Source organism: Palaemon carinicauda, chromosome 22 (genome assembly GCF_036898095.1).
Source record: "Palaemon carinicauda isolate YSFRI2023 chromosome 22, ASM3689809v2, whole genome shotgun sequence".
NCBI classification, from domain to species: domain Eukaryota; kingdom Metazoa; phylum Arthropoda; class Malacostraca; order Decapoda; family Palaemonidae; genus Palaemon; species Palaemon carinicauda.
Genome location: NC_090746.1, coordinates 15,444,121 through 15,469,120, shown reverse-complemented (window position 1 = coordinate 15,469,120; position 25,000 = coordinate 15,444,121). Strand labels below are relative to the sequence as shown.

The window sequence follows — 25,000 nt, the reverse complement described above, 5'->3', positions numbered from 1 at the left end:
GGGCATTGTCTTGCTTGCTAGGGCAATGTCTTTTCCTCTGCCATTCATGAGCAATCTTTAAACTGTTTAAACCTGTTATTCATGAAACTACCAATCTGAAACAAACTACCCTTTAAGTGCAAGTAGCAGCAACACACACACAGATCTACTAACTATTGATAGACAAGTCATTCCACATATGGAAATAATACCTAAAGGGCTGATTACTAAAGCATATGGATAGTAAGAGGATGGATATATACAGTATATATATATATATATATATATATATATATACACACACATATATATATATAAATACAAAAATACACATACATACATATATATACATATGTATATATATTATGTAAATATAAATATACACATACGCTCATTATATACTGTATATAGATATATATATATATATATATATATATATATATATATATATATATATATATACGTATATATATATATATATATATATATATATACACACACACACATAAATATATATATATATATATATATATTATATAAATACAAATATACACATGTACACATTTGTGTATATATATATATGTGTGTGTATGTATGTGTATATATGTATATTTGTATGCATATATATATATATATATATATATATATATATATAATACATATAAATATACACATACACACAGATATATATATATATATACATATATATATATATATAATACATACAAATTTACACATACACACAGATATATATATATATATATATACATATACATATATATTTGTATGTATACATATGCATATATAAACACATATATATATGTATGTATGTACATACATATATATGTGTTTATATATGCATATGTATACATACATATATATATGTATATGTATATATATATATATATATATATATATATATATATATACATATACATATATATATGTATGTATACATATGCATATATATATATATATATATATATATATATATATATACATATACATATATATATGTATGTATACATATGCATATATAAACACACACACACATATATATATATATATATATATATATATATATATATATATATATATATATATATATATTGAAAGACAACCAAAACCATTTTGTAGTCTCCTGGAGGCCTTGCTATTAAACTTCACGTCGTAAAGGACTGCATTCTAATGCTTAGAATGTCAATTGAATAAAACTTATTGGCAACTGTTGCTGCATCTTAAGAAGTTCGAATGACAATCGGACAGAAAGCCAAGATTGGTCTTTGTCTCGGAAGATCTGATCTTCTATTGAGGGCTGGATGTGGGCGATAAGTTCTCGGACTTCCATCACTGAACTTCGAAAGAAAAAAAATGAAAAACAAAAAAAATAAATAAAAAGACTGACCGAAAATATAAGAAAAATTCCAGGTGAGTAGATGTAGACAAAATAAAGTCATATACATTTGACATCTTCAACAAATAAATATCCTGAAAAATATGGAAAAACGTGAATTACCATTATTGCTAATAATAAGGGGATAATAATACTTACGATTATGATATTAACTAAGCAAAACAGTTGTAATGAGAATTGCATAAATAAATTTATCATCATCGCCTACGCCTATTGACGCAAAGAGCTTCGATTAAATTACGCCAGTTGTTTAACTGGTTTCCGTATGGCACTAGAAGAGTTGGAAGACCCAAGCCTACGTGACAGAGGACTATAAAGCGTGAAAAAGGAGATAATAAATGGGGAAGTATTGAATTATAAACAAATATATAGACGAAGAGAATTCCTACCTCATTAATCAAACCAAAGAATTAAATTACTTACAAAATTTTACTGTACCTAATTCAAGTCATGTAATAGGAAACATTAAATCACTAAATGCCTACCACAGATAAGGAGGTACATACGAATATGAAATAACAAATTGAATATACAAAGTTAATGTGGCTAAGGTTTTGTTAGGTATCAGCTCGTACAATACCAGGAATCTGACCAGAAGAAAATCTTAATTCCAATAATCTGAATAGACGCACAGTTACAAGGATCATCTGCATTCATTTCTATGAACCAAACCTTGCGGACAACAATATATATCAGGAAGAAATAAGATCAAGAATAAACAATGCATCCGATCATGAACAGTGATTGCAAATCAACTGACGCCTTGATTGTTCATTCAATGAGAATCCAAATTACTGGAGCAAGCTAATGGTTATGAAACACTCTGCTTGATACTTCCTTGCTGACATAAAGCTCGTTAAGTAATGATAATGACTACTGATTGTAGCAGTACGGTTGAAGGATGATATACTTAACCAAATAAAATAAATATTTAATAAAAAAAAAAAAAAACGTAATAAAAAACACGTTTAACTTTAAGTACCCATAATTATTCACGAAGACGCTTCAAGGAATAAAGAATGAAAAGATTTGGTAGCACACAAACATGACATACAGTGTTATCAAGAGACTTGTAAGCTCTGTTAACAAAGAGGTTTAATGGGGTTGTTTTCGCTAGAACAAGTGAGAGTTCATTGGAGGGATTACAAAACTTAACGGGGGAGCTTTGAAAAAGTCTAGCGGCTACGAGGATTTAATTTTACTTAAAAATTTCTTGAAAAATTGAGTGTGCTAATTTGTTTTACATTTATTACGAAATAAAATTTAAATTTCATAACCAAAGGTTCCATATCCAAAGGTATTTATGAATATTTTGTATTATCTACATATAATCCGGATGCAATGTAAAGGGCTCTGCAAAAAAAAAAAAAAAAAAAAAAAAAAAAAAAAAAATAGATTTGAGCAATAGCTGTGGAGCATATTATCAAGGATGGGATTCCTGTATTTACATTTACAAGCAGGATAAAGAGAGAATACTAGTAAAGAAAATTAGAATTAAATTGCAGTAATGCCAATTTTGCTTAACAAAACAGCAAAAAGTCGGATTTCTCTCCCACAGTACTTTCGTCTAAAGAGAACACTTGCTATAGCCCTCAAACTGTGAGCTTCAAGACCTATCGTGACTCTCTCTCTCTCTCTCTCTCTCTCTCTCTCTCTCTCTCTCTCTCTCTCTCTCTCTCTCTCTCTCTCTCTCTCTCTCTCTCTCCCTCTAGTTTTTTTCAGTAAGCTACTGAACAGCCATTATGTCGAAATGGCAAAAACTATAGCTTATTCTTACTCACTTAACTAAGGTCAGTGGAGCAATTTTCCTGGAAACGTTTTGAGATAAAGTTCGAAGAGTACTTTTTCTTTTCTTTTATTATCTTACAACAAAGTTCTCTTTACGTGTCCTTCAATACTTTGTCTGCAATCCATTGTAAACTTATTGCTACTTGGTGCATAATCTACTGCAGTGTTAAGCGATTAAAAGGGTTTTCAAGGCAAAGTAAGTGAATTGTTCTGACAACCCCGAGAATCGAACCAAATTATCTTCCTGATGTAGTAATTTTCAGTTGCCAGGATATATATATATATATATATATATATATATATATATATATATATATATATATATATATATATATATATATGTGTGTGTGTGTGTGTGTGCGTGTGTGTGTGCGTGAGTGTGTGTGTTTGTGTGCGAGTGTGTGAGTGTGTAAGTGTGTGTGGGCGCGCGCACGCTTTAGTACAAATTATAAATAATATCATGGATGAGGTTAAAACGATTACTGCACTTAATATGCCTTTAAAACATATATTTTACTTGGTACCCCCTAAGTCACTGAAAAAACATCAAAATTTTCCCATGAATTTGTACTAAAATTAGTTAGTTCATCACTGGGCGTTATACCATGAATTAACAATGATTAGAAATGTAGCTTTTATGTGATTAAACAAATGTTCTAAATCCATTTGTTTTCTTGCATGTCAAAATTAAACACTCGTGATTTAAATATATTTTCCTGCGTGAAGAAGATTGCTCAAGTAGCAGTTAACCTACCAATTCCCACAAACTTTTTATGGGATGAAGCTGCAACCCCATGGCCTTTGCCCTTGTTTAACATGGTCGCGACACATCAAAATATATTTAACAACGAGGTACAGTATTTCCGGGTCAAGAATTAATAAGGATACTATGTATTTTTCTGCCCCTATTTTGGGAGGTTTGTCCCAGTTGGAGTAAAGTCCTTTCCAGAAAAAAAAAAAAAAAAAAAAAAAAAACGAGCTTTTACATGGATCTATAAACAAGATTAAACTTGAATAGCAATTTATTACAAATAAATGCCAAACATCTAAAACTGCAGGATAAATAAGTTGACATAAAATGTCCTGTTTTTTTTTTCACCTAAGTACACACCTAAGAATCAAAATAATCTAAATTTTCAAAATTTTAAGGAATTGACCTTAATTACGTCACCTTTTTATTTTGCCAGATGATCGCCGACAAAACTTCTTACGATCACCATTCTGTTTTCATATACAAGACTGAGCTTCAATTAAACAACTTTACCTCAGATATCGATGAAATCCATGACTAGCAAAAAATTTACTGTTCAAAACTGTAATTCAGCACTTTTCGGAAAACAAGTGGTTAAATGCTTCTCATGTGCACATAAGAAAACATTCCTGATATTTCGTTAGGTTTGCCGCTGCAACGCCAGAATACATAAGGAACTCAATTGGTCATTAATGTATCTATTTACATGGACCACATGAGTGTATGTATACGAAGAAGATATATTGTTCATAATATAATAAATCGGTTGGAATAAAACATGCAATTTATTAACTTTGTCTTTCACTTATCAAAAGCATGAAGATGAAATTGCATTGCGGTTGTTTGTGAACATAATAATCAATCATATAACCTGGACACAAATTCATGCTTTTAGACTAACACTGTATAATCTTAGCGTGTTGAGAACAAATCCAAGGGTAAACACGCTGAAGTGATGATTTCAATAAACTGAGTTGCTTACAAGTGGGCAGGTGTAAAAAAAAAAATAAATAAATAAATTCAATGGACCTTTCATGTCATCTTTATCTAGCACATGGTACCACTGTGGAATGTTAAATTGTACGATTACGAAGAGTCATCTCGATTAAATAAACAGGCGTCAATAAGTTACTTACCTTATGGACTATGGTCAAACGTAGATAGTGAAGGTATACAATTAAATTTTTGGGCTCAAGCCATGGCGTCCTGATGGAAGGTTCCTTTTTGGTAGCTTCCTTGGGTAAATAACTACTAGATAGTCCCAGAGAATTTAACCACAGGTTATCACAGAATTCTAACTTCTGGAGCGAGTATCCTAAAGGTTTCCCTTTAAGACATCGTATATCAACAGGGGACGCATGTATTAACGCGCCACATAGCTATCTGCACCCCACATAGAGTTAACACTTCGATGTGGAGGGGTGGAGAATAGCTGGGGAGCCGTTCCACAGCTAATCTCGTCCGTGGCTACTTTTGGTACTCGAAACGTAAACAAACGGGCGCCATTGCTAAATGACGTCACGTCCGTCCTCATCCTTCTCCTAGTAGCTTGACTTACTAAGACGGATTTTCCCTGTGCTAATTTCATCGACTTGCATCTTCGCTATGTCTCTACCCTCGGCCTCGCCTTCTTCTGGAAAGTTGAGTACCAGGTTCCAGTATTGTTTAAATAAGCTCTGACCGTAAAGCAACTCTTACTTTTCGAGATATATTATGTTTTTTGGCAGAGCTGTGCTGCTACCGGACATGCCATTTTATGGCGTCGCTGTTACTTTGCATGCATTACTTAGCTAGCCTGAACAGCTTATTCCGGCCTTATTAACTAATTGATACTATTAGTTATTTAGACTTCATAGCTAGGAACTTCATATATCGTGTTTTGACGCTCTTTTATCGGTCATCACCTGACCCCATACTAGATCGCTAGCTTAGCCCCTAGGCCAGAGCACCTATCATCAGTGTTCATGCATGATATATTACAGTGATCCTAGGTTAAGTTATGAAGATAGTGGCATTATTTTATGATACTGTTTACTGAGATGCAAGTGTTTTCGCTTTCAGGGACCATATAGGGGATAGGTTTGATAGTGTGCCTTTCTAACCTAACCTAAATGTAGGACCCCTATATGCTCCCTTCACGCCCTGCCTTAGGGCATTCCCTCTGTGTAGCCTTGCTCCCCCTACCATGTAAGGGGATCAAGCTCTTACCAGAATACCTATCGCTTCTCTGTCCTTCCTAAGGGAATGATCCCCCCTTAGGGTTGCGTCCGAGAATGAGGAACGGCCTGCCCTTCCTCAATTGCTGAGGTTAGGTTACCTGACCTTCCTTGCAATTGCGATACATCTTCCAACCTTCCTAGCTTAGGGTGTAACATCCCTGCTCTAGGTTAGGCCTTGGGGGGAGCTAGTTCTTTGCCTTGCTTGAAACGGTACCCATGCACCGTTCTCAGCCAGGCTGCCTACCTAAGGCTAGGGAGCGTCCTCCCTTCCTCGGTGGCCGCTTTGGTACAGAGCCTCCCCTATGGAAGACCCTGCTTCTTCTCCCCTCCCCACCTATCCCTTGTATGGCCTAGCCTATGCTCAGGTTAGCCTATACCCATCTGTCCCCTGTCCTACAACTCCTCCTTAGGGTGGAGTGACAGGGCTATCTTGAATCCCTGTGTGCAGTCCGCTCTGGTACATATACCCTTCATAGTGTCCTATGGGGTTAGCCACTGGATGCGTTTTGTCCGCAGGGGTTCTCCCCCCTCTTGGGTGTTCCCTAGCCCTCCCTTGGGCTACTCTGGCTCCCGGCCGCCTGCGGCCCACTGCCATCGGGTGATAGGGCTAGCCCCTATCATGGGTACACCCACTCAGGTGGGATGCTTTGGGGTTTCGTGTCCTTACCCCTACATCCCCCCTTCGGTCTCTTTTAACTGTCCTGGTGCTGGTCCCTTGCCGCCTCTACTGTCGGCGATACCGCCCTCCCCCCTTGGTGACATTCCTTATCCCCCCCTGGCCGACAGTCCTCCGTGTGCCGGAGGGCTGCCGCCTCCCGTCGGTATACAGCCGATGGCCTACCCTCATACCTCCTAGCTTCGGTCGTCCGCCCATCGGGCCGGCCTCCGGTGTGCCGGCATCCATTGCCGGCGGCCCGGTTTTGCTATAGCTTATCCTTTGTCCCTGTCACCAAGCCGGCAGCCGAAGCCGCCTCCCGCCGTCGTTCCGCCGCTCGCCATCCTGGCATTACTCCTGACTTCTCTATATGTCTTCCCTAATGCCAGAAACTCTGCTGGAGCGGCCTCCGGCGTGCCGCCGGTCTGCCGGAGCCTTCTCGAGGCGCCAAGAGACTTGCACCCCTTCTCCTAGCTATCAACACCATGCTGATAGCCCTACATTGCAACCAGATGGTTTGACTACATAAATAGATAGGTATTGTCTTACCGTTCTATTAGTAGCCCTGCTGTCTTTTTGCATATCACAATTTTCCAGCATGCTGTGTGTATCTTAGCACGGCTGGTTGCCGGAAACCGTTACCCTATGGGGTCTTCTACACCCCCAATTTAATGGCCTGAGTGGTCTCAGTCCCAGTTTTATATCTTAGGCAATTCCTACTAGAATTCCCTTTGCCTCCCTGGCAATCTATGAAGAATTCCGCCTTGTGTCCTCGGCCACAAACAAATTGCCTATGGATAAGGTTACGGTAACCAGCCGGGCGGGTTACACGGAGTATGTGTCTATCTACTTCATTTCCCGCTCCACTCTCTAACATCACAATGTTAATAATCACTTAAGATTAAGTTAAAAATTAACCTTTTAATTTTTAACTTTAGAATATATAAGTCATTAGTATGACTTCCTCATACTCATGTTCTCTTTCTCTTACAGGAGTACGTGAAGTGCGACCACGGCTTCTGTGGAGTGAAGCGCCCGCACTTCTACGGGCACACGACGTGTAGGACCCACGCCCCTTGCGCCAACAAGAAAGGCGATCTGAAGTTTTGGGACCCGCAGAACTGTACAGTCTGCAAGGACCGCCTGGTCGAGGCGTTCAACAATCCTCCTTCAGCGGAGGTTAGGGACGCTTCTCGAGAGAAGCTACGCAAGTGGGTGCGTGGCTTCCAAAAGAACGCCACCGGACCATACCTTGCCACCGAAGACTTGAGGGCCTTGCTTTTCCCGAAGGCATCCCCAGACTCTGTGGTCCTCAAGGATCAGATCCCCACCGTCCAGATAACGGTGGAACCGGACATAGTCATGGCTCAGTCCATGCACGAGTGCCGTTGGATGCCGACAACGCGGAACGTATGTCGGAAGTGTCGGAGAATACGGAAAGGAACCTCATGGGCGACGAACTGGACTATGAGGAAGACCAGGTGGAATACCCTGAGTCGGAGCAGGAGGTTGCTCCACCTTCCACCCCCACACCGACTCCTACACTGACGGACGTATCACTCCCGTCTACATCTGCTACCCCGGATCCCACCCCATCCAACACCCAGGAGATGTTCCGAATGCTCGAGGCTCTCATGGATAAGAAACTCCGTGAGACACATGAGTTCTTCAGGTCCAACATGGGAAGTTCGAAGCAGCCGAAAAGGATTTCGGTTAAGGACCTCCCTGCATGCTCAGATACCAACCCCTGGAGGTATGCCGAGCACATGCCAATTACAACAGGCAAGATCTTCATCAGCGAAAAGATCGGCTCGATTGTACTGGAAGAAGTGGAATTCTTCCCGAACTTTGAGGCTTATCCGGACTGTTACGTCCGACTTCGATCTGAACCTGCCTCTAAAGAAGAGACCGAACCGAAGGAGGTGATTGTGTTCGATCTCGCGAAGGCCCAGGCTATGCTGGCCAATACAGTAAAAAGTAGGGGCTTTACCTGCTCGAAACTTCCGGCGCTTAGCAAGAAGCACCCTACCTACGTCGCACCAGACGATGCGACCCTCCCCTTCTTGGAAAAGGCCTTCACTGCGGTACATAAAGCAGTGGAAGAAGGAAAACCTTGCCCTGCACTGGAGGAGTGCAGACCCTTCTCCCTGACTACTCCCCCCGATGTTAGACACTGGAAAGATGTCCAGCATACATTCGTGGTAGGAAAACTAGAACCAGACGTCGCTGGCCGTCAGTTTAACGAAGACCTCCCGAAACTTAATGACCATCTCCTTCATCGGGAACATGACACGAAGGAAAGGCTCGCCGCATCCATGTCCCTCCAGGTACAGCTCGACGTCATGGCCGGTGACACTAGGGTCCCTGACTACTACATGGTTCTCGCCAAAACACATTTGGCGACCGTAGTAAAAGATCTGTACAGCTTCACGAAGGCTCGTAGAGCCTGTCGTGAATTCGTGTTCTCCCGTGCCACAGTGAGACACGAACCCCGGAGGCTGATTTCCTCCAACATCTGGGGTAAACACCTCTTTCCCTCCTCCCTTGTGAAAGAGATCACCGACAAGGCCGCCACGGAGAACAGGAACCTTCTCCATAAGTGGGGCATGTCAAAGAAAAGAAAATCCTCTCAGGACGACGGCCCTCAACCTAAGAGGAAACCCACTAAGCCAAAACCTCAGCAACGTCAACAGAGACGGCACTTTCCGGGATCCGCTACTCCCCAAGTGGCTGCTCAGCCACAGCAGACCTTTCAGCTGGTCACCCAACCGGTCTTGTCACAGTCGCCGGTTTTCACCCCTGCTTTCGAGCAACAGTCAACTACCTTTCGTCCCAAAGGTAGAGGCTCAAACAGAGGTGCAGGCAGAGACACATCTCGCCGTCCCTCCAGAGGCAGAGGAGGAAGGGGAGGTAGCGGCCGAGGCAGTAAACCCTCGGGAAACCAGAAGCAATGAAGTGCTTCCGGTGGGAGGAAGACTCCGCCAATTCCAGGATCGTTGGACCTTCGATCCCTGGGCACACAGCATCGTCAAGAAGGGTCTAGGCTGGAGCTGGACTCGACCACCCCCAACCTTCCAGCAGTTCTTCCAACAGTCAACCCCCCTTATGGAAGAATATGTCCTAGATCTCTTGAACAAGAAGGTGATAAGGAGGGTAAAGTCAACCAGGTTCCAAGGGAGACTGTTTTGCGTCCCCAAGAAGGACTCCGACAAACTCAGAGTCATTCTAGACTTATCCCCCCTCAACAAGTTCATAGCGAACAAGAAGTTCAAGGTGCTGACTCTTCAACAGATAAGGACCCTTCTGCCTCAAGGTTCCTACACGGTCTCCATAGACCTGGCGGATGCCTACTGGCACGTTCCAATTAACCACCACGCTTCCTCCTACCTAGGATTTCGACTCCAAAGGAAAAGCTACGCTTTCAGGGCCATGCCCTTCGGCCTCAATATGGCCCCACGGATCTTCACAAAGCTGGCAGACGCCATCATTCAACAGCTTCGCCTCCGTGGCGTCCAGGTGATGGCCTACCTCGACGACTGGCTGGTCTGGGCTCCATCGCCCGAAGATTGTCTTAGATCCTGCAACAAAGTCACCCAGTTTCTAGAACACCTGGGATTCAAGATAAACAGAAAGAAATCTTGCCTCTCTCCAGCTCAGAAGTTCCAATGGTTAGGAATCCAGTGGAATCTTCAGTCACACCGCCTTTCCATCCCCCAGAAGAAAAGGAAGGAAATAGCAGGGTCTGTCAAAAGACTGCTGAAATCCAAACGGATCTCAAGACGTCAGCAGGAACGAGTTCTAGGCTCTCTACAGTTCGCCTCAGTGACAAACCCAGTGCTACGTGCACAGCTAAAGGATGCCGCGGGAGTCTGGAGACGTTCCGCATCCATCGCTCGAAGAGATCTCAAGAGACGGCTCCCAAACAGACTTCGGTTACTCCTAAAGCCGTGGTCGGAAGCAAAGGCCCTGAAAAGGTCCGTCCCTCTTCAACACCCACCTCCATCACTCAACATCCACACGGACGCTTCGCTGGAGGGTTGGGGAGGTCACTCCCACCAAAAACAGGCTCAACTAACTCTGAAGAAACTTTCCCCGCCTCCCTCGATCCATATTTGTCTAACCCTGGACAACTCGGTGGTAGTTCGATGTCTCAATCGCCAAGGCTCAAGATCGCCCCAGATAAATCAGGTGCTTCTCCCAATCTTCCGTCTGGCAGAGAAGAAGAAATGGCACCTGTCTGCAGTTCATCTACAAGGATTCCGCAACGTGACGGCGGACGCTCTCTCTCGAACAAGCCCGATAGAGTCGGAATGGTCTCTAGACGCAAGATCCTTCTCCTTCATCTCTCACCAAGTCCCAGAACTTCAGATCGATCTCTTCGCAACGAGGGACAACAATCAACTTCCTCGATATGTGGCCCCGTACGAGGACCCCAAGGCAGAAGCAGTGGACGCCATGTCACTGGATTGGAACAGATGGTCCAGGATCTACCTGTTCCCTCCCACCAACCTTCTGCTAAAAGTCCTCTCCAAACTGAGAAACTTCAAAGGAACAGCGGCCCTAGTGGCTCCCAAGTGGCCCCGGAGCAACTGGTACCCCCTAGTCCTGGAGCTACAACCCACGCTGATCCCTCTCCCGAGCCCAGTTCTCTCCCAGCAAGTACAGAAGTCGACTGTCTTCGCTTCATCATCGAAAGTCAGGGACCTTCATCTCATGATTTTCTCTCCCTAGCCGTGAAGAAAAGGTTTGGGATCTCGAAGAAAAGTCTAGACTTCCTCGAGGAATACAAGACCGAATCCACACGACGGCAATACGAATCATCCTGGAGAAAATGGGTCTCATTCGTCAAGGCGAAAAATCCTACGGAAATCTCCATTGATTTTTGCATGTCCTTCTTCATTCACCTTCATGGACAGGGCTTAGCAGCCAACACGATTTCTACTTGCAAATCGGCCTTGACTAGACCACTACTGTACGCCTTCCAGATTGATCTGTCCAGCGACATCTTCAATAAACTGCCGAAGGCATGCGCTCGTCTACGCCCAGCACCCCCACAAAAACCTATCTCCTGGTCCCTGGACAAGGTGCTCCATTTTGCCTCCAATTTGGACAACGATTCGTGCCCTCTCAAGGATCTGACTCAAAAGGTTATATTTCTTTTTGCTTTTGCCTCAGGAGCCCGAGTCAGCGAAATAGTGGCATTATCAAGGGACGAGGGTCACATTCTGTTTACAGACTCAGGAGACCTTACCCTCTTCCTGGATCCGACGTTTCTCGCTAAAAACAAACTACCCACCAAAAGATGGGGCCCTTGGAGAATCTGCCCCCTGAAAGAAGATGCCTCTCTATGTCCAGTAGAGAGCCTCAAGGTCTATCTTCGTAGAACTTCTGACTTTGGTGGAGGCCAACTCTTCAAAGGAGAAACATCGGGTAGCGACCTGTCACTGAAACAACTAAGAGCGAAAATCACCTGCTTCATTCGCAGAGCGGATCCTGACAGTACACCCGCAGGTCATGATCCTAGAAAAGTCGCATCGTCTCTGAATTTCTTTCAGAGCATGAATTTCGAAAGCCTCAAGAGTTTCACAGGCTGGAAATCCTCGCGTGTTTTCTTCAAGCATTAAGCGAAACAAGTGCATGAAGTCAAACATTTTGTGGTAGCCGCAGGTAGTGTTATGAAACCTGCACCAAACTCTGCATAGAACAGTGAGTTACTTGGGACTCTAACTCCTCGGGTGCCTATGTTGACCCTCGTGTGATACGTAGTGAATTCAGAGACACTTAGTGTTTTTCATAGACTGTTCGTTCTCAAGGTGAAATGTCATAGTCGTCACATGAGTGCCGCATGCCTAGAGCATGATGTGTTTTCCTTTTTAAAGACTGATGTTCCTCTGGAACCTGTGCCTTCTAATAATTTGAAATTTTCTTTCAGATTCAAGAGCGAAGTCTTTCATTACTATGTACATTATAATTTATTGTAAATTACTTTTACATCCTTTATTGCATTTATTTACCATATTCTGCAATTGTGAAATAAAATTTCTATTTTATTTACTTGTGCATCTCAATCTGCTCCTACTTATACTATGAAATACATGGTTGTCATAGTTTCATTATCCCCGAGTTTTTTCTTTATAAAAACGATGAAGATAATTGGTTCAATCCATATTATATACTCACCTATGCTACGTAATATTCCTAACTGAATACTTACTTGCGCTATACCTTCGAGACCAGACCGTTCTCTTTTTACAATATACAGTGCCTAACCACCACTTGTCTGTCATTGAGAATGTTCCTATATGAATAGCAACCATTCTGTCTTGTCTCCGAGTTCTTCACGTTCTCCCCGCAAGGTGGGTAGCCCTTCAAGAACCACTTTGATCCTCAGCATGGTCCGTTGGGACTTCTCTGCCAAGGGGGGCAGGAAATTTCAGCCCCACGGAACCTCTATCAAGATTACCATGCTTACTCTATTCAAAGCCCTCGGCACTTACACTACAAGGGGAAAATCTACCACGATACATTGATTCTCTGGTATTCTTCCATCAGGACGCCATGGCTTGAGCCCAAAAAACGGATTTTGAGCGAAGCGAAAAATCTATTTTTGGGTGAGATAGCCATGGCGTCCTGATGGACCCTCCCTGCTACTTCGTCCAGCCTTTCAGGTCCCACCATGTCCTGCTGTATCATGGTGATCGGCAAGCAACTGGCGTCAGGATGAGGACGGACGTGACGTCATTTAGCAATGGCGCCCGTTTGTTTACGTTTCGAGTACCAAAAGTAGCCACGGACGAGATTAGCTGTGGAACGGCTCCCGAGCTATTCTCCGCCCCTCCACATCGAAGTGTTAACTCTATGTGGGGTGCAGATAGCTATGTGGCGCGTTAATACACGCGTCCCCTGTTGATATACGATGTCTTTAAGGGAAACCTTTAGGATACTCGCTCCAGAAGTTAGAATTCTGTGATAACCTGTGGTTAAATTCTCTGGGAATATCTAGTAGTTATTTACCCAAGGAAGCTACCAAAAAGGAACCTTCCATCAGGACGCCATGGCTATCTCACCCAAAAATAGATTTTTCGCTTCGCTCAAAATCCGTTTACTAGGCAAACAACTCCCATAACATGGGGATTTTGAGATTCGTACTGATAAACTCCTCTTATTCGTTTTAGTCGTAATATGACCTTGTCCTGCCATTATTATTATTATTATTATTATTATTATTATTATTATTATTATTATTATTACTACTACTTGCTAAACTACAACCCTAATTGGAAAAGCAGGATGCTATAAGCCCAGGGGCCCCAACAGGGAAAATAGCCCAGTCAGAAAAGGAAACAATGGAACCCGTTGATTTCAATCGCCGAACGAGGGACAAGATTTTCTTCTAGTACATTTCCTGCAATCTAAATACTTGATATAAAACACTACTACTGTTACGATGTGATTAAGAAACAATGAGTCAGCACATATCTATGAAATTTTGATTAAAAGTCGTTTCACTTTTTTACGAAATAATATCGGGCAAGATGATACAGTACTTACATTACTAAGTGGAGAATGGTTATTGGCTAAACCGATGGCTATTAAAGACAAATAATAAACATAAATGTAGGCTTTTTACAAGAATCGTTGCAAGTGATATCCTATTAACAAACTACATCTGTTAAAGAAAATATTATGGCTGCATAAGTAAAAATAATTTCGTAACAATTCAGCTGAAAATCCTGATAATTCATCACTCGAATACATAAAACAATTATTTTCTGATCAGATTGATTGTTAAGATAATCAAATACTCGAATGAGACGTCATGGCATAGCATCAAATATCTCCTATAACAATTTGCTAATTTAAGGAAAGTCGGTGTATTTGTGATTAGCGAAATTGGCATGAACGATAAACGGTATAGTCTCCCTGATTTACATCTATCAAACCTAGACTAACTACTGTACTTGTCTCACGCTCCCTATTTACCTTTGGGGGGGGGGGGGTCGAAACAACACTGGCTGACTCAAGATACTTAAACTTGCCTACATTGATATCCCCAAAATGAACGAATATATTTGGAATTGGGCAAAGAGAAAGGATTAGGCGAATATAAAAATCAAAATTTCCCCCAAAAACTATAAACTAGTGGGGATTTTCTAAATAATGCCACGTTTCTAACGAATAAAAATTCAAATCAATGGAAATCAACATAAAATTTTTCCCTGTTGCAGCCCTTGGCTTTATAGCATCTTGCTTTTCCAACGAGAGTTATAGCTTAGCTAGTAATAATAATAATAATAATAATAATAATAATAATAATAATAATAATAATAATAATAGATCCCTGATAATTACCACACCAGGAAGATAGTTTGGTTTGATTCTCGGGGTTATCAAACCAATTCATACACGTTCCCGTGAAAGACAAAATGAGCTAGAGTATATTTGTCAAATTTTTTAAAGTATAAAATACAATGATGCTTTCTTCAACATATATCATAATGCTATAAGCTAAACAAACTTTGTCATACCTTGAAACTACAAAGTTATCAATCGTTTTGAAGACCATTATTTTTTTGCTCTAGCATGAGATGTTTAGTAAAAGAAATCTGTAAGAGCACAAATACAGTACCCTGGTGAACTCCGCCTTAGTGGAGGTCTATATTTACCAATCTTAAATCCTGCAACATTTTCACGCATTGTTCAATTATAGTAATTAATAGGTTCAAGTTCAAGTTCAGGTTCAGGCTGAAGGATTGGCCTTTTCTCCGGCACCAATATAGTATTCTTCATTTTATTTCTTTGATTTTCTTCTCACCTTTTCCACATTTGGTATACATATTCTTCTCTTTTTTCTATGTTTTCGTCTGTAAATAAAAAATTTCCATAATTTTTCTTCTCTCCCTCTTGATATAGCTGCTGCCATTCTTTCATATTACTTCTCACTTCGCCGAGGTTCTGACAGTAAATTGAGAAATGGGCGAGGTCTTTTATCTCTGCTCAGTACAGCTTACACTCTACACTTCCCCCTTCATGTCCTTTTCTATCATTTAATATTAAACATTTACGTCTAGCTCTTTACATGATATCTGAGTCTGGTTTGTTATCATAAAACATTTCCACTACTACTTGTCCGTTTTCTTGTGCATATATTAATAAACAACTACTTTTATTTTTCCTGCCATTTTTACTATATAATTTCTGTTATCTTGGCCTTCATTTCTCCCCTTCGTTTCTCCTGGAGGTTCTTTCTTTCATCCATCTGTCAATTTTATCCTTCCAATACTTTCTTCAACATATCATTCACTTGCGCTTTTATCCTTTTCACGAACCTTAGCCTCAGTAACTACTCTTCTTGAAAGGTAGTTACGGCTGTGTATGGTGAAGCACCTAAAATAATCTGCCTATTCCATTTTCTATTTGTTGTTGTCTATTTATTTCAATGTCTGTGACATTCATTACTGCCGTCTCATATAGTATTCCTCGTAAAGCCACATTTTTCCAATACGTTTTCCCTATCAATATTTTATGGCAGTTTTTTTGCTATAATAGATTAAATTAAATTTGCAAGATTTTCTGAATTTTCCGTCATTATCTTCTTTTGATTATTAAACATTTATCAGCATATGACTCTTAATTTTGTTTATTTCTAATCCACAATACTGACATACTTCTATTAATATTTTTGTTTCTATTCATTTCTATATCATTCGCTATCATCAGACCATCGTCTGCAAAGAATAGTGCCTAAATATTTATTATTTCGTTTGCAAACACTTTTCTTTTTATTTTACGTTAATTATTCGGTATGTGATTAATCTAATAAATTAGTTGCTTTATCCCGCTTGTTACTTGAAAATCCTTTTCTTGTTCATATTCTACATTGATTTTCCCTTTATCCCAATCTTAGATTTATTCTATTGCATTCATATGTATTCTATATTCTTTCATGATTTTCATTATTTTCTCCTCTCCTAATTGCGAATTCTTTAAAGGCTATCTAAATTACTATTAAGCTTTCCTTTCTTTTGATAATTTTTGCAACACAAAGTTGTAAAATGAATATGTTATCTTCTCCTCTTCCTTGTCTTGTAAACAAGGCATAGTTTATATAGGACATATCTGTTTTGACGTTGTTACTGTTTTTAGAATTTATTGTTAATTTATTGTCATCATTTATTTATTTCCTTATTTCTTTTCCCCACTGGGCTATTTTTACCTATGGGAGCCCTTGGGCTTATAGCATCTTGCTTTTCCAACTAGGGTTGTAGCTTGGTTAGTAATAATAATAATTATAATAATTATGTTTCTTTCATTTCCAATATTTTTCTTTAGGTGGTCTTCTATTTCGTCTTTCGTATCTGCCATATATATCTTAAACGATACATTTGTAAGGGTTATTGACCTTCAATATTTAATTGTAGGTTTCTTTACATTTTTCTTTTTTCCCCACTTGTCGGACTACTTCATCATCATCATCATCATCATTATTATTATTATTATTATTATTATTATTATTATTATTATTATTATTATTATTATTATTCTTTGTCTGCATCTTTTCCCACTTATGCGGGGTAATTTTTATTATTATTATTATTATTATTATTATTATTATTATTATTATCTAAGCTACAACCCTAGTTGGAAAAGCAGGAAGCTATAAGCCCAGGGACTCCAACAGGGACAAATAGCCCAGTGAGGAAAGAAAATACGGATATTAAACTATATGAGAAGTAATGAACAATTATAATAAAACAATTTAGGAACAGTAACAACATTAAACAGATCTTACAGATATAAATACACTTATATCAGCCTGTTCAACAAAAAACATTTGCTACAAGTTTGAACTTTTGAAGTTCTACCGATTCAACAACCCGATTAGGAAGATCATTCCACAACTTGGTCACAGCTGGAATAAAAAAAACTTCGAGAATGCTGAGCAGTATTGAGCCTCATGAAGGAGAAGGCCTGTCTTTAAGAATTAGCTGCAAACCGAGTATTACGAACAGGATGGTACAGTCCGGGAATATATGAATGTAAAGGATGGTGTGACGGGCCGAGAGAAGGTTGTGACTCAGGGACAGGTTGAAAGCAACTGAGTGAGTTTATTATAGAACACTCTCCTTTATATACAAAAGCTCAAAGCAACAAGAATTTTCATGTTCAAACAGACACCGTTACCGATGAGAAAAACAGACATGTTTATTCAGGTTATTTTTAATGCGAGGGAAGAGCGAAGATACAAGTATAATATATACACAAAATGAACTATGTACGATCGTATGCATAATGAACTAATTGAACGACGGTTCCAGAGATTAATATCTAGATCAGGAATACAAAATTTAAGAAATTTATCTCATTTTGAAGGAATAGTAATTATTTCTAAACATATACTTTCCTTTATTAAACTTTCATATTGTTCAGGTTTCAGACCATCGGGTCCTGTTGCCTTTTTATTTTTTATTTTTCTTAGAATTCTCTTTAATTTTTCCATAGGTATGTTGGGGTTTTCCATTAGTATCATTTTTATCTTTATTGGAGCTGTCATATGCATGTGCTCTCTTCTTTCCCTGGGGAACGACTGCCCTAATGTGTTTTCCTCCTTTTAGATATTTAATTCCTCTATGTATTTCAATCTGTGTTCATTATTCCATATCGATTTAATCTTATGTTTATGCATTTTGTAAAGGCTTTCCTCCGAAAACTTATCTTTGTCTCTGCTTCCTCTTTTGACATTTTGTCTCCATTTTCATTATATAATTGCATTTCTTCTTGAATTTTATTTTTCCCCTTTAGTTTATTAATTTTTGTTGATATTTTTTTAACTATTCTTCCTTATTTCAACAGACTTCTTTATCGATTTTCATACATTGCTTTCTTCTTTGTAATCTGTTTTCTCCATTTGTTGTTTAAACAGTTGGAAAGATCTTTTCTATTCTTCCTCTGTCAGGTATAGTTGTCGTCTGTTAATCTCTCTCTCTCTCTCTCTCTCTCTCTCTCTCTCTCTCTCTCTCTCTCTCTCTCTCTCTCTCTCTCTCTCTCTCTCTCTCTCTCTCTATATATATATATATATATATATATATATATATATATATATATATATATATATATATATATATAATATAGTATATATATACACACATAAATATGTTACAGGCAAACTGTGTAACCAGGCATTTCGCGAAATGCCTAAGTATTTTAGGTATTTCGTGAAATGACTGATTCCCTTAGGGATTTCGCGAAATGACTAAAATTTCCAGGCATTACGCGAAATGACTGGTTTTATAGCCCAGGGATTTCGCGAAATGCCTGATTCATAAGAATTTTAGGTTAATAGTGTATATTTGCTGATATGTTGTATATGCTTAGGGCATTTTAGCAGCAATGGCTTTTCTTTTAATTTCCAGGGCAGAATTTTAGGTTAAATAGAATATATTTGCAGGTATGTTGTATATTTCTAGGTTATTTTAATAGTAACAATTCTGTAACAACATATTTCTTAAAACCACATATTGTTTCTTCTTTCATTAAATGTACAATTAGACAGAATAGTCTTTCTTCAATGCCTCACAAAGAGATACTTGCTGTCCTTGGTTGATTTCATCAACAATCGTGGGGGGCACAAATTGAATTCAGTCCTTGTGAGTTTAGTCCTTAGTATCACCACCTTAACCTCAATAGTGTATAAGTCATTTTCATTTCCTTCCATGATGATTCCTAGAAGATTTCTTGGATCCTCCCTTCCCCTGTCAACATGTGGAACTGGCACAACAACATTGTCCCATTTCTCCGGCCTTTAAGTCGATCCTACTACGTTTGACCATACGTTCTACCTGGCACACTTGAGCCCTTCTGGCGCTCTAGCAGTTCTTAGAAATTTCTTGTTGTCTTGGTGCAATATACAGTGCAGAACTGAGTGGACCTGGGATGGCTAGGTGAAGATGGTGAATGGCTCATCAAGGGACAGGGGTGGCAGGGTGGTGATGATGACTGGCTCAGAGGCCTTGAGTGGCTTGTCACTTGGTTCAGTAGGAAACTGGGCTCCTAGTGCTCCAAGATCATCTTCTGTCTCTAAGCAGTCAATGACCTCCTGAAGCAAGCTAGTGGAAGTGAGTCCAACCTTTGGATCCTCTCCAAGCAAAGCAGCATATGGGGGTTCTAATGATTCCAGAATGGTATAATGAGTTCTTCTGGTTCTGAACAAAATGAAGGCCTAGGGACCAATCTTGGGTGTTGCTGTCAGAGTCAAACAACCAGCATGTCTTTGATGTCTAAAGTTTGCCCGTTCTACTGAACCTTGACTCTGTGCCTCTCTGGGGGATTGCCATGCACAAGATGCGGCCAGAGATCCTTCTACTCTCGAACCACCTAGGCAGTGAACTCAGATCCATTATCTGATTGTAGGATGCATGAAGCACCAATCAATAAAAAGATATCCAAAAGCTGAAAAGTAACCACAGCTGCTCCCTTGGATGTGAGTGGGCGCAGGATGACAAACCTGGTCAGAAAGCACTGGTACACAATAATCCACTTGTGTTGGGCTTGTGGAGATGACTGCATGTCAATTAAATTGACTTGGAAACGAGAATTGAAATTTTAAGTAAGTCTGGGGCGAACCACAACTTCCTTTGTCTTGGTTCTTTTTGTCTTTTCTAGGCAGGTAATACACTAGGACTTGAACAGGTCGACAGCCTCCCTTATGATGTTTGCATATTTAGAGTAGGATATAGTTTTACTTAAATCTACAATCCAAATTGTTTCAAACTGTGATCTAAAACTGCTTATTTTGATCATGGTAATGACTTGTTGAATTACCCGCTCTTATGGTTAAGAGAAATCAAAACGAGTGAATTACCTGCTAACATAGTTATAAGAAATAAAAGAAAGAGACCAATTCAAACAAAACTGGATTAACTTCTCAGGTAGTTAAATTTAAAGTGAACACCTGTGCTTGAAACAATTCTGGCTGCAATTTATATGAAAAAATATATGAACAGATATTCATAAATAAAGACTAATTATAACATAAAGATTCAAAACCAACTATCATAGAATAAGAATCTGTGCCAACACCCATATATACTTAAAACACATAAAAGTGGTGTTTTCCAACAAATGCCAGAATTACACAGTTTGCCTGAATTCTATCAGGCAAAGTGTGTAATAGGAACTACTAAACTTCAGTCATTTCACGTAATGCCTGGACATTTTAGTCTTTACGCGAAATCCTTAAGTGAATCAGTCATTTCGCGAAAGGCCTAAAATCTTTAGGTATTTCATGAAATGCCTGGTTATACAGTTTGCCTGTAACATACACACACACACACACACACACACACACACACACACACACACACACACACATATATATATATATATATATATATATATATATATATATATATATATATATATATATATATATACACACACATGTCACTTGCTTGCTCAGCGACATAAATAAAGTATCAAGTTTTAGGGAAACTCGACCAGAATTTTCATCTCGTTTAGGCAGGAAACGGATATGATAGGCGCCCCTAAAAATAATGAAATACCGTAATTGGCCAATATTAAAAAAGAAAGAACGATATTACATTCACTAGGCCTACATTGCATTAGCTTTAATGAGAATAACCGACTTCCTTTTTCCGTAAGAGCAGGAAATTCAACTCAAACCAAAGGATATCTTTTTTTGTGAAGAAATAAACCCCACCTCTGGCATGACGAAGGAGACACCATAATTCAACCAATTTCCTTCATTAAAAAAAAAAAAGAAAAAATCTAATCAGCAAAATATCTTATTATAAAATGTGAAAGCTTTAACTTTATGCATATTATTATAGATAATCATTCACAATTATCCATTCAGAAATTTGTCTAGTGACGTCCAGTCACTAATTGCATAAACATTATGGAATTAAAGTTAAGAGAGGTAACTACTCTTACGTTTGATTAATCAACCTTATGATTTATCGTGATTTTTTAATGGTTTGGGCAACAACTTATATGTAAAATATAACAATGCTTTCATAAAAAATAGCTTTGAAGAAATGTTTGAGGATTTTATATATGACCAGTAAAGACGACTGAATAATTCAAATAGTTACTCAAACTTACTGGTTTATATTTGTCGGTAACATAATATGCTCTCTCTCTCTCTCTCTCTCTCTCTCTCTCTCTCTCTCTCTCTCTCTCTCTCTCTCTCTCTCTCTCACACACACACACACAAATTTGATGATAAGGTTTTTATAATGCCAAAGTACGAAATCTACTCTTAATTGGATTTGCTACACACTTATTTCGATTTTTTTTTGTTTGTCACATATTATACTATACACATTTCTTGACGTCTTTCGATAAAAAAAACATATAATAATAAAAATATGAATTTTCTACTTTTATGTTATACAACAGCTCCCGTGATCTACAATAACGTTACATAAAGGAACCCACGATGAATATATTAAAACATCAACAACAAAAATTAATATTTGCGCTCGTCACTACATTCATGCTGACATGCAATATAATTCAAATACAAACAATGGCGGGTTTGGGGGAGGAATACAACTTTACGAAACACTTCCATCTTTTATAATTAAACTATTTCATTAGAAACTCCATTCAAACGGCGAAGTAAAATATTAAGAAAAAGGTTTACTGTAAAAAGTCTAGTAAAATAGTAGTGATTAATTACCTCCGCCAGCGAAGTTGGAAGGAGGTTGTTTTACCCCCTGTTTGAGTATTTGTGTGTACACAGCTTCCTGGCCCCAATTTTAATCGTAGGGCAATGAAACTTGCAGGGATTACCTGTTATGTAAACAGCTGGAAAAGATTACATTTTGGAAGGGTTGAGATCACAGAGGAGCAAAACGTCCACATCACGGGATCAGTCAGATGTTAGGACATCCTTGTCACAGACTTGGTTCATATTTGAGTGTATGAAAATCAACGCGAACGAGAAATAAGCTGAGAGCCCCTCTGGTTATACTATCATTAACCGATGAACAAAAAAAAGAGTGGCTAAGTAAAGTAGCAGCCCCCTCTCTTGTTTTAAGGTATATATATATAAAAAAATCGGTCATCAGAGATTCAAGAGAGAAGGATTTAAAAAATAAATGTGAACCATTGATTGATTTCGAAGATCATTGGCGCCAATACCGTTTGTTATTAATGAAAAATAAAAGGAAATTGAATTTAAAACCACAAAAGCGAAGATGTCCGTACAAAAGTTAAATAGCTTTCAGAAGACCTACTTCTGACATAAATCTAAAAATGCCGCTAGCATAATACAACACATCCTGCCCAAGAATCTTGGCAAAGATGAACCTGCTATAAGCCTACTCACCTCGAGACTCGAACAGATATCTATTTCTTAAGGAGCTAAATGCGGGGCATTCGGTCAACTAATGCGCCATTGGTGTCTAATACAACTATAAAGGTAAAAATAAAGGACTTACCTGATATGCATAACGGAAAAAGCTTCGGTCTGGAAGTCATTCCCCTAGAATGAATGAAAAATAACCATCAAATTACACTCAATATTTCTCTCCATCTTCCTGCGTCAATAACAGTTACATAACCACATAGAATTCATAACGAAATAGAACAATCAACACTAAAGAAATCTAAGCATTTATGATTTCAGTATAAACTAACAAAACAATTATATAAACATAAAAAGCTCTGACAAAACAATTATATAAACATAATCAGCTCTGAAGCTCCTCAAAATGTAAGAGAAAGAGCTTTCCCTAATGCTATTAAAACAAATCCCGAGTTAAAAAGAAAAGCAATTCAACGTCTGACAAAAGAATAGAGGAGCCAATTAAGCTTCAAGATTCCATTTACTGAAATTGGTAAATTGCTCTTTTAACAATCGCCATTGCGATATGTTTGTGGGGTCTCTTGTAAAGTTTATTCATCCTATTCACTTGAGGACTCGAGTGTCATGGTGATGTGTGAAACATTTGGTAACCTGATCTGACCACTGATCCTTTGTTCTATAAAAAAAAATATATCAGATAATATTACTCTAAAAGAAACTATTGATTACATATTCAGAGAAAAAAAAAGATAACCCACAAAAGAGTGATATTCGATATCACATAAAATAAAACATTTTATACAAAACAACCAATGATAAAATCATAACTGAGCTCATATAATTGATCTATATTGCAAGCAAAAATGAATATTGATAAGACTTAAATCATTGCATATATGATTTTTCTTATAAAACTAACTTAACATGATAGAGTTATGTTCCGTGCAGCTGCTCAGTTATATGAGCAATACCAACAAACAACAACAAATGCAGCGGTGTATAGTCCACTGCAGGACAAAGGCCTCAAACATATCTATTCTAATCATGTCTGGGGTATAGCCAGTTACCATCACCATGCTAACCAGTGAGGACTAGAGATTTTCGTCTGATCGCTCACAGCAAACCAACCTAGTATGGGTAACCCTGATTAACACAGCTTTGCTGATTATGGCGATTCGGAAACCCTTTCACCATGTTAAGGTTTACCCACTCAGAAAGGGATCATTCTCGTAAAGAACGAGACTCAGGCCTATTCAATAAGAACAATAAAGCTTAAAAGGAATCTTTACAGTTGTTAAAGGATATCCAGGTTTTGAGTTTGATACCATTACAATACAAACCTGAAAGCGAATTGATCAAGGATTCAAATATAACTAATATATATTGCACAGTGTAAATGGAAACCAAATGATATTGAACCTATGAAAATTTATGAGGGAATGCACTCTTGCTGCCAGGAACGGAGACAAACAGCAAAATCTTAATTTTCCCTGTTTTGCATAATTCATTAAATACAAATTGCCTAATTCTTATGAGGCTAGATTATAGGTTACACAAATCACCCTGACCTTTGCAGCCTTCATTCATCATTGGTTAGATACCGGTTCTGAGATATATAACTTGACAAATTTCAAATTCTATAATATATCTCAGCTTGTTGTGCCATGAATGGCTTAAGGATAGAACATTCTAACGAGCGGCAAAGTTCACGGATGGGCGTAAAATATTAAAATTCTGGAATCATAATTTGAAAAAAAAAAAAAAAACTAAATACAGTAGTTCCTGTGCCATTGGTAAATACTCGTGAAACATGCTTCCATTATGGCTGTTGATAAATCTTTTCATTCGTCTGGTATGTGAA

At 38.7% G+C, this 25,000-nt stretch overlaps 1 long non-coding RNA gene across 2 annotated transcripts in view; it reads right to left on the bottom strand.

Annotated features, from left to right (window-relative positions):
- The window catches only part of LOC137616336 (uncharacterized), a 1,379,772-nt gene that overhangs the window by 426,725 nt on the left and 928,047 nt on the right, over positions 1 to 25,000 (bottom strand). For both annotated transcript variants that reach the window (XR_011039402.1, XR_011039399.1), the window contains exon 4: positions 23,273 to 23,316. This is a non-coding gene — a long non-coding RNA (uncharacterized lncRNA). The remainder of the gene's footprint in view (positions 1 to 23,272; positions 23,317 to 25,000) is intronic.